The 16,355-nt window shown below is 34.0% G+C and overlaps 1 long non-coding RNA gene across 1 annotated transcript in view; it reads left to right on the forward strand.

Moving 5' to 3' along the window:
- LOC309841217 overlaps positions 1-16,355 on the forward strand; it is a 74,624-nt gene that overhangs the window by 46,746 nt on the left and 11,523 nt on the right. Inside the window, exon 4 of the long non-coding RNA XR_014299057.1 lies at positions 8,565-8,641. This is a non-coding gene — a long non-coding RNA (uncharacterized lncRNA). The remainder of the gene's footprint in view (positions 1-8,564; positions 8,642-16,355) is intronic.

Genomic DNA, 16,355 nt, shown 5'->3' on the forward strand with positions numbered 1-16,355 from the left:
AGCAGAGAGAGAAGAGGCAGACTTTTCATTGACATGGGGTTTGCTCCCAGGACAAAGGATCATGAAAGGATATATAATTAAAAACATACTATATTTTTGAATTGATGGAAATATCATGAAATCAAATTTATCAGAAATCCTGTATTTCCTGCAATGTGCAACACGTTCCTGTGTGTGTGAAGCTGTGTTCATATATCCTAGTGAGTTGGATTACATCTTAAAGTCTTTGACACAACTTATTCTGGTGAAGTCCAGTGATTCCAGACAAAAAGCTGGCAAAATTACCATGGAATGAAATGGCCTCTAGTGAAGTAAAGTGTTCCTGGAAAAAGTTCCTATGTATATGCATCAACAAATCAATGTGAATAGTATGAGATTTAGCAAGCAACTTCTTGGCAAAGTATTATTTATGTTTTCCTGGATATTGTAATAGTTTTGTCAGTTCTCATATTTTTAAAATTAGGACATTTGCTTTTATTTTTTCGCTTTGCATAATTATTTGTATATTTATTTTTTATTCACAGTATTGTATTCCTTTTCTTAAAAAGACAATAAAAAGTTGTAAAACTTCAGGTCTATAAACCTAGATCTGCTCCTAAAAGCAAAAGACAGAAAGATGAAGTATATAAATTCCTCTTTTTGCTGATGAGCATAGGCAAAAAAAAAAAAAAAGCGCCTTGTCATTATAGAAACATTGGAGAACAAAATAAATCCTCTTAAGTAAAAGGGGACAATTTTTCATTATGTAAGAGGACTAATTGGAAACAGTGGATAGAGACAGGGAAATATAATTTTGGAGTTTATAAACATTGGAAAAATCTTTCTGTATTGGGCTGAGAATGATGTGTAAATTTTTATCAAAGGCATGAGGTTTACCCTAGACCAATAAAGTCAGTGAAAGTCAGCCAGCCAGACTGAACGTTCTTTTGATTATGATGGGTATGCCATGTGTACTACTAGGAAGAAGAATTGAGAATTCAAAGGTTGATTATAGAAAGAAATTCTCCTCTCACCCTAATTATAAGATGATTATATAGGGGTGAAATACTACAGTGCACCTTCTGAAATTTTCAGGAAAATTATTTTAACCAGATCATTTAAGAACAATTTATAGTCATACATACTTATCTCAAAAGCCATTTCCCATTGTGCCCGTATTTACTTAATTCCAACCACTTATTCAACAGTTTCTTTTGAAATTATGGAATCTCATAACCAATCCAACAGTTTTTTTTTTTTAATTTTAGTAGTGGTGCTATAATTTTTATTCTACACTGTACAAGCTATCAAAATTACCCCCATCTCATTTAGGCTCTGAGAGCAGGAGCCCAAAGCACTATAAGTTGGCTTTAAGAGTTTTATTGTCTTATACGAGGAATTTGAGAGACAGGGTGGGGGTGTGGGGGGTAGGGAAGGAAAAAGTGAAACAAGATGGGATCGGGAGGGAGACAAACCATAAGTGACTCTTAATCTCACAAAACAAACTGAGGGTTGCTGGGGGGAGTTGGGTGTGGAGAAGGTGGTTAGCTTATGGATATTGGAGAGGGTATGGGATATGGTGAGTGCTGTGAAATATGTAAGCCTGATGATTCACACACCTGTACCCCTGGGGCTAATAGTACATTGTATGTTAATAAAAATAATTAAGAAAAAAGAGTTTTATTGTCTTAATACCATATGATTTCACTCGTATGTGGAATCTAAATAAAATAACTGAATAAACTAAATAAACTAAATATACAAAATAAAATAAAATCAAATCAAAATAAACTAAATAAAATAACTGAATATCTAAATAAAATAGCTGAATAAATAAAGAAATAAAAATCAGTCTTATAACTACAGAAAGCAAACTGAGGGTTGCCAGAGAGAAGAGGTGAGGGAATGGAAAGATGGGTGAGGGGAGTGGGAGGGATAGCTTTCTACATGGTCAATGATATTGTGATAGTTTTGTATGGTGACAGATGGTACCTACATTTTTGGTGAGCATCGTACAATATATTGACAGGTTGAATCACTATGTTCTCTACCTAAAACTAATGTAATACTGTGTGTTAACTATACTTAAATTTAAGGTTAAAAAAAAAAGAATTATATTCTTTTGATTGCTCCTTGATGTTTTGTGTTGGCCTTGACCATGTAAATGAAACAGAACAACACAAGCAGAAATTTTACTTTTCTATTCACTGTACCATTCTTTATACTACAACAACAACAATAAAATGGACATCTTAATGTCAGAACCTTATTGTCTATATTTAATGCATAGTATGGCATTATTTTATGTTTAACCTTAAATAAAACACAATCATTGCTATGAAAAAATATAGAGATGGAAATCATAAATAATATGCATATGAGAGTCAAATAATAGTGCTTACTATAAAATTTAGAGGTGATTTTGAATTAAATTAATAACAGAACTTCTGTTTATTTGCTTTTTTATAAAATGCATTTTTTTCTTTATTAAATATTTATGGGGAGGGTATCTGCTATGGTGAGTACTGTGAATGGTGTAAGACTGATGATGCACAGACCTGTAACCCTGCAATAAATAATACATTATATGTTAATAAAAATTTTTTAAATATTAAAATTTTTATTTTAATTCCAGTATAGTTAACATACAGTGTTATATTAGTTTCTTATATACAATACAGTGCTTCAATAATTCTATACAGAACTCAGTGCTCACCATGTTAAATGTACTCCTTTTTTTTTAAGATTTTATTTATTTATTTGACAGAGAGAGATATCACAAGTAGGCAGAGAGGCAGGCAGAGAGAGAGGGGGAAGCAGGCTGCCTTCTGAGCAGAGAGCCGGATGTGGGGCTTGATCTCAGGACCCTGGGATCATGACCTGAGCCGAAGGCAGAGTTTTTAATCCACTGAGCCACCCAGGCGCCCCCACCTGTACTCCTTTTTAATCCCCATCACCTATTTCATCCCACTGTCCACCTCCCCTCTGTTAACCATCAGTTTGTTCTCTATAGTTAAGAATCTGTTTCTCAGTTTGTCTCTCTCTTTTTTATTCCTTTGTTAATTTGTTTTGTTTCTTAAATTCCACATGACTGAAATCATATGGTGTCTTTCTCTGTCTTATTTCATTAGCATTATACTCTCTAGATCCATCTATGTTGTTATAAATAGCAAGAATTAATTCTTTTTTATGGCTGAATTATGTGTGTGTGTATATATATATATATCTCACATCTTCTTTATCTATTCATCTACTGATGGGCACTTGGGCTGCTTTCATAGTTTGGCTAATGTAAATAATATTTCAGTAAACAGAGGGGCACATATATACTTTCAAAATAGTGTTTTTGTATTCTTTGGGTAAATATCCAGGAGTAAATGCATATTTTTCATACACTATATTAATAAGATAATTTGACTCCTTAATGCAACAAAACAGAAACAAACTTTTCAGTGAAACTTTGGTGAGAATACCAGGTACGTACACATAAATATAAAATAGATGATTCAAGTGAAAAAATAAATACAAATGGCAATATATATATGAAAAATACACTCACTAATTATTATAAATATAAAATAAATAATCAGTTATATATATACATATGTGTGTGTGTGTATATATGTGTATATATATGTGTGTGTGTGTACACATATTATTGTACACATATAATATGTACACATATTATTAATCAGATATGCCATGTTTAAGAGAACGGGTAGCCTGCTGTGCTTAGGAGGGGAAATAAGTCCTGGTAAAGCTATTGGTTTACTGGTAACAACAAAATTTAGAGAAGATGTTTGGGAAGTATATACAAGTTTTATTTTATTTATTTATTTTATTTTATTTTATTTTTTTAAGATTCTATTTATTTATTTGACAGAAAGAGATCACAGGTAGGCAGAGAGGCAGGCAGAGAGAAAAAGGGAAGCAGGCTCCCTGCTGAGCAGAGAGTCCTATGTGGGGCTGGATCCCAGAACCCTGGGATCATGACCTGAGCCGAAGGCAGAGGCTTTAACCCACTGAGCCACCCAGACGCCCCTGTATACAAGTTTTAAATGGGCACAGCTCTACCACCATAATTCCACATGTAGCTGATTATTCTGACAGAGCAGGCACAGTGATGGCTTTATCTGAACTAAAAACCTGCAATTTATCACTGTGTATTCAGAAAGTCAGGTTATTTCCTCTTTCTGCAAAGGAAAAAGGGAAGACAAGTTAGTATCAAACCACCCAATCTGAACTTTAATTTTTAGAGCAATGACAATTTTAAAACTTCCTTAAACTTATTTTCTTCTTTCTAAACTTTTGTAAAGTAGGTTGTATCTATTCATAGTATATAATGAAAGAGAGGAGATGATGGAAGCAAAGATAAGGAGAAAACAATTCTTACAGCATTTGTAGAAGGGGATTACAGTCATGTTTTACTTTCCCTAATAGTTCTTCAAATCAATAATTTATAGCTAAAATTTCATTATTTGCCAGAAAGCAAACCCAATCTGGATTTGAAGACTAATGGGCCAGTTCACAATATTTAGAAAATCCAGAACTAGGTAGAGTGTTGTCTGAAGATATGAAGCTGAACGATTGTGAAGCTGTTGGTTTCAATATCTACTGAAAATAAATCCTCCACATATATTCCTTGTGATTGGTAATAAGAAACAGCTGTGCCTGTTGGAAACTGTTGGAAAGTAGCAAGCTGGTACCAGCAAGATAACATGTGAATTGTTCATTTTTAAAACAATAAGTTGGGAACTAATACTAAGCAATTTTAACGAACGTGTTGCAGATGGCTTTCCCTGATTGGAATAATGCCAACTGGCACTACCGGTCACCTTGATTAATAGTTGTTTACTATGCCACCTGGGGCTTTAAAAAAAAACATTTTATGCTTTTAATGTGGCTATTAATGTAATCAGTGTGAATGTATACTCAGTAACTAATAACATCTATGCAGAATCTCAAATAAATTTCTTGTTTACATTCCAAAATCCCTTTACAATGAAATGTGTACTAACAGTGCTAAAAAATAAATAAGTAGAAAATTTGGGTCCCAAAGCCGCTGATTGTCTTTTTAGAAAGTGCTGAGTAAGAACTAAACCAGAGCATTGTAACCATCAGGGTGAGACTACCTCCTAACACAAAGGGGGATTTTTCCTTGTGAGTTGTGTAGTGAACTATCCTTGACAAACGTTCTCTAGATGGGTGAAGAAAGAGACATATTTGAGGCCCCAGAAGCTGGACCATATGGCCTATGTCTCTGTTATGTATAATGTTTTCATTAAGATGATATGATGGTAATGAAATGATTTTGATAATCCTTTAGAAATGATCACATATCTGACTATATTAAGAAGGTTAAATAAAAGGAAGTGAAATAACATTTACTGAATGCTACAAGGTTGTCACATATATGATCTCTTTCTCTTTTAAGAGAAATATCACTGGCTTGAAAATATCTCCAAGAGTTCCACTTCTTTTTTTCATTTATTTTAAAAAGTTTCTCAATCCCTAATCCTGTGCCATATGCAGATGGAAACCAGTATCTTTTCCTGCACCCTTAAGAATTTTCCAGGACCTTCTTTCTCTCTGAAGAAACTCTTGATAAAATTTCTTACTTCTACTCATGTTTGGTTGCTCTTCTTTGTTACTTTCTTTATTTTCTAATCTATACATATACCTTAGAGACCCCAAGTAAATCCCAAAAGTGCTCCCTCTCTTTTAATGACTCCCGACGTCCACCAGACAGAAGACAATTACTGAACATGTTGGATGATCAGGAAGCAGCATAGTCCGGAAACTAATATAAACTGAAGAGCTAGGGGCTCCTGGGTGGCTCAGTGGATTGAGCCTCTGCCTTTGGCTCAGGTCATGATCCCAGGGTCCGATGTGGGGCTCTCTGCTCAGAAGGGAACCTGCTTCCCCTTCTCTCTCCACCTGCCTCTCTGCCTACTTGTGATCTCTTTCACTCTGTCAAATAAATAAATAAGTAAATAAAATCTTTAAGAAAATCACCTTGCTGTGTTTACCACTTCTAAATTATTATGTTATGGACTTTTCCCAGTGCTTATCAAAACCCTCATCCCACATTCATACTGAAAGATCTACCTATACCATATTCCAAAGCAATCATAAAACCCAACTTTTCTTCTCCCTCTGAGATGCTTTAAGACCTTCTTAATAGTGGTCCCTTTTAGCACTTATTGTAATGGCTACTGAGTAAATACTAAGTGATGAGTCATTAAATTCTACTCCTAAAACTAATATTATACTATATGCTAACTAAATAAATAAAAACTTGAAACATTAGGGAAAATAGTGATCCCCTTTAAAGTGGTAAAATATCAAATCAGTTTTGCTCTATGGTCAGGTAATTACGTGATATTTTGCAGGATTCAATATTTGACCTGAAAAAATCTTTTAGGTGCCAAGAATTACTCGAGATACTGGAAATTCGATGATATATAAAATATTCCCAAATTAATTACATAGCCAATGTATAATAGAGATATAATAGGGGTATCTATCTTTGTAGGATGCTTACTTATTTTCTATGTCCAGAATCTATCATAGGACCAGAAAATGGGAGACACTGGAATGCAAGCAAACAAAAGAACAAAGATAAGGAGTATTTCCTAAAGGATCAAACAAATGTATTATATTTAAATTTTTTTTAAGATTTTTATTTATTCATTGGAGAGGAAGAGAGATAGAGAAGGAGGGAAAATACAGAGGGAAAAGCAGAGTCCTTGGTGAGCAGAAAGCCTGATTTGGGGCTCGATCCCAGAACCCTGAGATCATGACCTGAGCCAAAGGCAGATGTTTAACCATCTGAGCCACACAGGTGCTCCCAAACAAATGTATTTTAAAACATTAAACTACTAAACAAACCTCTAACTTTTACTAGTCAATAGTCGGTTGGCCTCTTTCACTCATGCTGGATGGTCCCATTCATTGAGGTGAAGAGTGTGCTTCATTAGTGATGAGAGAAAAATTTTAAAGCCATCTCAAATAGCCAAGCCCCAAATCCTAGAGACTTTTGGAAATATGATATCTTAAAATTCTCCTTATGATTACTTATTTAGTTATATTTAAAATATTTTTTAAAAATAAATAATTTTTAAAAGAATGCTATGGAAAAAAATGAAGAAGCTTGAAGAATGACTGACGTAGCAAAAAAATTTCAAAGAAGCTAGGACAGCACAGAATGTGAGACTAACTACAGAAAAAATGACTCTGTCAATACCTAATCAATGCGTTGCTTTCTGATGAACTGTGTGTATTCATGAAAAAACACCTTTCACTAGTAGAGGAGGTACCCATGACTGATTTATGATATAAAGCTTCTGCAGCATATTATCTGATGGTGGAACCATCCCATAGGCCCCCCCGCCCCTTATCTGAGGTTTTGCTTTCTGTGGTTTCAGATGCCCACAGTCAACTACAGTCTGGAACCAAATAAGCCTCCTTCTAATAGATGGTTAGAAGGTCAATAGTATCTTAACGCTATGTCACATGCCTAACTCATTCAGCACCCTTCATCTCATCATGCAGGTATTTTATCATCTTCCATCATCATCATCATCAGAAGGGTGAATAGAGTACAATATTTTGAAAGAGAGAGACCACATTCACATAAGTTTTATTATAGTATTACAATTGTTCTATTTTATTGTTAGTTATTGTTGTTAAGGACTTACTGTGCCCAGTATATAAACTTTATCATAGGTATGTGTGTGTAAGAAGAAATATTTATGTATACATATATATATATATACATGTGCATATGTATGTATATATAGGTGTGTGTGTACACACACACACACACACATGGTTTAGGGTTTGGTCTATCCGTGATTTCAGGCATCCACTGGGGGTCTTGGAAGCATCCCCCATGGATAAGAGAGGGACTACGGTATTCATCTGGCAATCCTGGCGTGCTGTGTGGTTTTCAAATCTGTCATGTGAACATTATACCCAGTAAGGAAACGCCTCTACAATGAGAAAATAAAAAGTCATAGGCCTGCATGATTCATCTGCTTGTACAAGTGGAGATCTCCAAAGGCACCTTTCTAGTAATGAAATCATCACCTTTCATTTATATAAATCCTTTCATTTCAGGAGCTTGGTGTGGTTCAGAAATGCCATCCCACTGATCATCACAGTTGCTCTTGAAAACATAGACAGTGGCCTATGAAAATGTGAAGTGGATCTGGTCCTAGCAAATGCTCATCATAGTCAACTTTGCTAGTTGCAAAGATAATGCTCTTGCCAGAGGAATGAATTTGTATTACTTTCCAAAGTGGGAACATTTAGCTAGAGCTCAGACTCTGCCCCGTGGTCACCATAATGCCTCATCATCTGAGGATTTGATTAAAGCAGCAGCTGAGAGAGGCAGACATCACAGTAGCTTGTTAATGCACAAGCTGCTTTAGGAAGCTCAATTTGTTGCTGAACAGACATCTGAGCTGAGCCCTTTCACCATTCTCTTTTTCACTTCTTGGCCTGTGTTTGAAGAGAACAGACACATACATAGCACACAGATGTAAATAAAAGCTATACATATGCCTTCTTTTTTAATACAGATATCAGATGAATCACATTATCTACTTTGTGGGACCCATTTAGAAAGACTCCAAATATCCAAATGACACCAGCTAAGGTAGGTTTTGTTGTTCTTGTTTGTTGTTTGTTTTTAAGAAAGAGTCTGTGCCTTGCTGGGGGTACCTACATTACTTACAGGGTATCCACAGAAAGTGGACTCCAAACTTCAGAGAGTCTGGAATCTGTGACTTTTTGTTCTGTTTTGTTTTGTTTTGTAGAATTTCAGGATGTATGAGTGCATTTTTCTTCATTCTCAGTAGAATGTTTATGATCTTTACTAGATTCTCAAAGAAGCTTGTAAGTCTCAAAGTTTAAGAAACACTGCTCTTCAGCCATCATAGAGAGGAGTCAATTAGTAAGGTTCTTTGGAGAAATGTATTTGTCTGCTTGGGTTACCATAATAAAAATATCAGAGGTTTGTGGTTTAAACAACAGAAGTTTAGTTTCTCACAGTCCTTGAGGAGACAGAGCCAATCTAAAAGCATTCTCAATAGTCAACATTGGGGCAATTTGAGTAACAACAACAAAAAATGTAATAATAAATGATAACTTGGATTATAACAAAAGAACAAAATAAGTAGGAATCTTACTTATATAAATAGACAGCTGAGGGTATAAGGGATGGAGAAGGGATAAATCTTCCTTACAGACGCTTCTCAAAGCATACATGCAGATAGACACCTAATTAGAGGGTAGAACCCAATTTCCCTATTCCGAGTATGGACTGGACTTACCAACTCATGAGAGAGTATAAAAGAGAAGAATAGTAGCTTTACATTGGAAAAGCCTGGCTGGCATGATTTTAACAAATAATCAGTAAATAATCGATGTCATCAGTGGTAAGTCACATCCTCTCACATGGTGTAAATGAAGTATTACTTCATATCTGTAGTACTCTCCCCCGAAATCCCACAGCCATAGTCTGATTTCGAGAAAACACCAGGCAAACCCAAGTTAAGAGACACTATTCAAAATACCTGGTTGGTATGCTTCAAAACTGTCAAGGTTATAAAAAAATATGAAAAATCTGAGAAAATACCACAGACTGGAGGACACTAAAGAGGTGTAACAACCAAATGCTGTGAGGCATCATAAACTCCTCAGAAATAGTGGTTATATCTTTATCAGGTGGCTACTGTGGGTTCAGTAGTTTTCAAAGGCTTATTGTGAAATGGAATATTTGTTATAGTCTTGCTTTACTTTTAGCCATTTTAGAAGTAAAACAAATAAGAAAACACCATTGTCAATTAATCTGTAAGGTTTTACTAAAAATACAAGGGACAATTCTTATGGAAATGGATGTTTGTGACAGGTAATGTTTTGGGTTAAAAAAAAAAAAAGCCAAGGGCAAGCAAATATCATGCAATATATCACTTTCATAATAACTTATATTTCTCTTTTTGAACAGTTACTATTGTCCTAGAACTTTGCCATGAATTAATTCATTTAATTATAATGCTAGATTTAGAAGGTATATATTAATAATTTTCCACCACGTTATTGGTAAGGAAATAAGCTTAAACTGGGTAAGTCACTTGTTGAATGATAGAGCTAACAAGCAAGAAATTGAACCACGGTAGTCACCATCTTCTACCACTGTCCTCATTCTCCTTAACTCTTTGCATTCACCTGGCGGTGGTGGTGATGGTACCAATATTTTAATTTATTAAATATCTGCAAGACCTTGTGTTAGATATTCCACTAATATAATTACATGTAATTGTCACAGAAGGGCTATTACTGTTATCCTCCTGAGGCCCAAAAAGGTTTGGTGACTTTTGTCAATGACACAGAGTAAGTTGATTTCAGACACAAGATTTAAAACTCAAAGCCTGTGCCTTTGAAACAGATTTAGGAAGTGTATAAAGAACAGAGAATTGGGTAAAAAATGTCATTCACTGTTCAGAGAGACACAGAGCCATGAAATCTACATGGCAGAGAAGGACTAGAGTGTCTGGACCATGAGTGTGCCTATAACCCAGTTTGGATGAAAAGGAGGTACCTAGAAATGTTCCTTAGGTAGCACGTTAGGCAGCAGTTTGATATTGAGTAAGATTCTACCAGATGAATAAGGTTGGAGAAGATGTATCCAGCATGTGCACATCACAAAATCTTGAGAAACAGTGCATTTCAAGCAATGCAAGTACATTTTGGAATTCTGCAAACCTGTGTAACCAGGAGTGATTCTGAAGGTATTTGTACTGCAAACACTCTGGCACTAGGTTTCACTATGCTTGGTCAGAAGCCTTGGGCAAGAGGTCTCACCACAAAGTTAGAAAGGCACTTGGTAAATGTATCCTTAAGGGCTAACAAAATAAATAAATTATAAAAATCAAAGTTTATAACATGTCAACTAAATATCAAACAATAAGTAAGAGCAAAACAAAGTAAGCATGATTACACAGTTATATCTGAGGAAGCAAAGGTTGATACAACTATCACTTAAGTAATGCAATGGCTACTAAGTGCTATGGGATGCCACCAGCTCCAGGTGCTGTAGATAAAATGTTGATCAAGATATGTAAATTTTCTCCCCTCGGGAAGTTTACTTTAAAAATACTATTTATAGTGATCTGTGGACTCATTCAAATCTGGGTTGAAAATCTGTGCCCTCATATTTGTTGTATAACTTTGGGCAATTCACCTAACCAGTCCAAATCTTACTTCCTCAGTTATAAAATGTGTGTAATAACATTTACTTTGTATTGATCCTGACCAAGATTTTGGTAAGATAAAATATTTATTTTAAAATGTATCTTGATCATCATAGGATCCACAGCATCCAGAGGAGGTAAGCATTCCATGGCACTCAAAGCCATTGTGTTAATAAAATACAGTTAGATCAACATTTAGTTGTATCTTCGTTTCTTTTTAGAGTGCTTAGAGTATAGCAGATGACTGATAATGTAATAAATATGTGTGTAATAAACATACTGACAAGTATTTAAACATCCCTCATCTCCTTGAGCCTTCCTTATACCTCTCTGAATCATCAACATCACCTTTTTTTCAAATATGTGGAAATGAAAGAAAATATTTTTGACTGCCCAAGACCAGATGATTTCTACACATTTTTATTCTCTAAATCCATATTTGATAACTTGTTTTCTCACTTTAAGCTCACTTCTTGCTTTCTCTATGATATAATACCAAATTATCATTTCTAAATTGCCAGAATTCTTTTCATTGACACTTTCTTGATTATAAACTTTGAACTCTTCAGTCATTCATCTTAGGGAGAGGTTCATTGTGTATCACTGTGGTAACACATCCCACTCTACCATAATTGTCTATATTCACTGTTAGATTGAAAGATTCATGATGGCAGGGGCTATGTTTTTGGAGTTCTTTATAATTTTTGGAAAGTTATCATTCTTTACTAAGTATTTGTTAATGAGTGTGTGTTTTCTTTCAGTTGTCCCTACCTGTTGCAGCTCCTCTAACTAAAAACATACCATACTGTATGTTAACTGGAATTGAAATAAAAACTTGAAGAAGAAGAAGAAAAAAAAAATCTACCGCTAATGTAATAGAAATGAGATTACCTTGAAAGTTACAATAATTATAATGTTCAACTAGGGAACCTCTTAGGGATGCTTAATAAGACATTGTATTTGCGAATACCCCCCAAATGTAGTAACTTAAAACAACATTTATGATCTCACAGTTTCTCAGGGTCAGGAATGCAGGGGCAGTTTAGTTGTAATTCTGGATGAAAATTACTCACAAAGATGCAGCTGAAGTGTCAGCCTGAGCTACTGTAGTCCCAAAGTGTTACTATGGGAAGATTCACCTCCAAGCTTCCTCATTTTTCTGTTGTCGGTCCTTAGGTTCTTACAGGTTACTAGCGAAAAATATGTTTCACAGAAGATATGAGTCTTTCCATAGAGTAGCTAACAATGTGTTAGCCTACTGTCCCGAGAGTGGGGATTTCCAGAGAGAAAATGAGAGAGAGAGTAAACAAAAGAGACAGATATATATATATATGAAATCAGTTTTATGGTGACTTAATCTCAAAAGTGACATCCCATTACTTGTGCTCTATCCTATTGGTTGGTTAGAAGTCACTAGGTCCTGTCCGCATGTAATGAGAAGGGATTATACACCCAAGGGAATGGGCACTAAGAGACAGGAATCATTGGTAATCATTTTAGAGGCTGCCTATCAGAAAAAGATCAGTGATTTTTTAATGCTTAAGTCATTGTCTGCTAATGTTGTCTTTTTCAGAATAAACAAACACTGGGTGAGTGTTATATTATTTTAATAGTTTTTCTTAATATCCTATCTTCACAGAATTAATAAAAAAACATGGATTCTATATTTTCCTAGATTTAGTGTATTGATCATAAATAATAAATAGAAAGGACGGAATGTCTCCTTATCTATGACTTCTTTGATCATGAACTGTGTGATGCTTGGATTTATGGAGGGCAACTTTTATTTCCCCTTGTATTTGTAGAAACTAAGCTAGACCTGGTATTATACTTGCAGAGAACACAGTAAAACTTCAAAGAGAAGAGATACCATTTTTATATTCTTTTATAAAAAGAGACTTAAATTATTTGTAGGACAATTTCTCCCCCTATTGAATTTATAAAGGCCAAGGCTTTGGTCATTCAGTATGACTCATGGGGCACTGAAATGCTCCAGCAGGTATCACAAATTCCTATATGTGGGCCTAGAGCTGCTTTCACTAGCATGGGTTTTTGTTGTTGTTGTTGTTTTGTTTTGTTTTATATTATTATTTCTGGGAATAAGTGTGCATGTATCGAGTCCATTGAGCTAAAAGTAATATAACCTCCATTTTTCACCAAAAAACCCCCTCTAGCCCCAACTCTCTTTTTAAACAGTCTTTGGAAAACCACAAGGAAACAACCACAAGTAATGTTCAGAAACTTCTAAAATCTAGAATTAGGAACACACTTTCCTTCTCTTCTGTTTTTATTCTTCCTCCCAACTCCCATCTTGCCATAGTGACTACTGTGAAGTTATAAATTTTTATTTTTCCAAGATAATCTCTGAAATGTACCATAGTTTTAGAGACAAGAAATCAAGGGCAACATTTAAAATTAAAAAGAGAATAATAGTTCATGTTGTTTGAGACACATGTAAATAATTTGTTGATGCTTTTTAGTATTTAGTAAGAACCTGAGAGGCAGGAATATTGGTAACTATATAAATGTATGATAAACAATTTCTAATAAAATTATTGAATATAGTTTGGCTTCCTGGTTCTCTATTATACTTCCCTCTATATACCTTAGTCAGAAAGACCCTGGTAAGTTTCAGCCTATCCATAGGTAGATAAAATTTTGTTGAGTCAAATGAAGTAATAGTACCAAAGCTTGACCAATGGCAATTCAGCATCTAATAATTGTGGGGCTGAATTAACCCTCACCTAGAAAAAATATTAGGAAGTTTTGACAAAATGTTATTTAAAAAATAGAACTACAGATGTACCAACATTAGGCAGAAGCTAGAAGAAAGTCAAATTTGAAAATGAGAATGGCACTGAATGAGATTTAAGTATCTGTGGCTTTTTCTCTGAGAGTAGGATATTGAAAGCTTGATATTTACAGGCTAGATATGTTAGCAGACAATTTTCAGTAAGAAAATCATAAAAGAGAGTTTTAGTATTTTGTGTAAAATTTGGTATGGAATAGTCATTAGAGCTATCTGACACCAAGCTGACAACAGTCAGGGCTGGGTGTTTTACTTGTTTATTTTTTGTTTTGTTTTGTTTTGTTCTCCTTTTCAGTAGAATTATGGTGCCTAAAAAGTCTCATAAAATAGTGATAAGTTTTTTTTTGTTTTTGTTTTTTGTTTTTTTTTAATATAATTTTTTATTTTTTATAAACATATATTTTTATAAGTTTTTTTTAAGGGGTTATTTGTGAAGCCATCTATTATAAATGGCAATTTTGTGGAGCAAAAATATTTGGTGGCTTTCTTTTTTTCTATTTTCAATAAGTGAAGCAAAGTCCAGGCTTATTAACATGATTATTAGCCAAAATAGAAAAGTGTCCCTGGCATAGGCTTTCTTCATGTCTCCAGTCAAAGAGATCACTCCAAAGTTCAAATTGAGAACATTTTTCCCCCCTTATTTTCACAGAAAGACTTAGGTCTTTATATCATAAAGTATTTTTGATATGGCATAGGTCTGAATAAACAAGAATTACTCAATTAGGAGTAGCAGAGGGGAATGCAAATTTTACTTTATTAGCAAGGCTTGAGTAACTTTTTTTCTCGTTGGTAAATTAACATCTGGTATGCTTGCTATCAATGGAAATAGCTTTCCAGCATTATTATATTACTTGCAGTTCTTTTTTTTTTCTTTTCTATTAAACTGCAGAAACAATTAGATCTTTATAGGTCATTCAAAGTCAACTCAAAGAGATTGATAAGGTAATATATGTTTTTAAAGACAAGAAGAAAATTCTTAAAGATGATGAAAATGAATATATAAGAAAGTAGGGAATTATAGGAAGAATAATCATTATTGAAAACATAGAGAGTATGTGAGGAAATATAAGAATATCCAAAAATAAAAGACTGTTGGTTGTTTAAACAACAAAAGAGGGAATTTGCTGCATAATTTATAAAATATCTAACTTAAGATTTAACTATACTACTGTAGTGAATTTGATAAAGCCCCAACAAGAATGATCAAGAAAAAAGAGAATAGTATTAATTACCCACATTAAGAACAAACCAAGGTTACAGTGGAGATAAGAAAAGATCATAAAAATTTTTATAATAGTATATATGACATACAAAATTAACAAGTTCTTTGAAAAGCACAACTTATTAAAGCAGAGAAAAGATAACAGAAAATTAATTAAATAATTGAATCTATTAACAGAATATCTTCCAAAAAGATAACTCCATTCTCAAATAACTTCACTGGTGAATTACATCAAATATGCTCAAGAGAAATGTTATCAATTTTAAACAAAATGTTTTAGACAGTAAAGAATGTGGAATCACTTCTCAAATCAATTTTTTTGAGGCCAACATAATCGTAATACAAAACTGGACATGAGAAGAGAGTTACTGTCTAATACTGCTCATGAATATAAATACAGGAAGTCTAAACAAGTATTAGAAAATCAAACCAGCAACATATTAAAAGGGTAATACATGATGGCCATGAATAACCGAAGTGAATGAAAAGTTTAACAATCGAAAATCAATTTATCACATTAGGAAATAAAGGAGGAAACATTTATTTATTTGTTTGTTTGTTTATTTGAGAGAGAGAGAGCAGAGGGAGGAAGAGAGGGGAGGGACAAGCAGACTACAGAGCTGGCTACCCCAGACTGTGAAGCCCAATGTGGAGCTTGAACCCATGACCCCAAGATCATAACCTGATATGAAATTGAGTCAGTGGCTTACTGACTGAGCCACTCAGACACCCCATGGAAGAAAACTTTTAATAATCACCTCAATAGATTAAGGAAAAGCTCTTGCTACAATTTAATATTCATTTATGTAAAAATTTTGAATAAACTAAAAATACAGTGGAACCCCTCAATCTGGTAAAGAATATACACAGAAATTTTTTTTTAAAAAGCTGACATATTTAATGGTAATACATTAAGCTATGACTTCCTTCTGTCAGAATAAGACAAAGATATACACTATGATCTCATCTATTCAACATTGTGTTAGATGTACTAGACAATGCTGTACAGAAAGAGAAATAAAAGATATAAATATGAAAAAGGAAGCAAATGTTTTCATTCACATATGGCATATTTTTTTTAGAAAAT

Source organism: Mustela nivalis (assembly GCF_964662115.1).
Source record: "Mustela nivalis genome assembly, chromosome: 9".
In the NCBI taxonomy this organism is placed as follows: Eukaryota; Metazoa; Chordata; class Mammalia; order Carnivora; family Mustelidae; genus Mustela; species Mustela nivalis.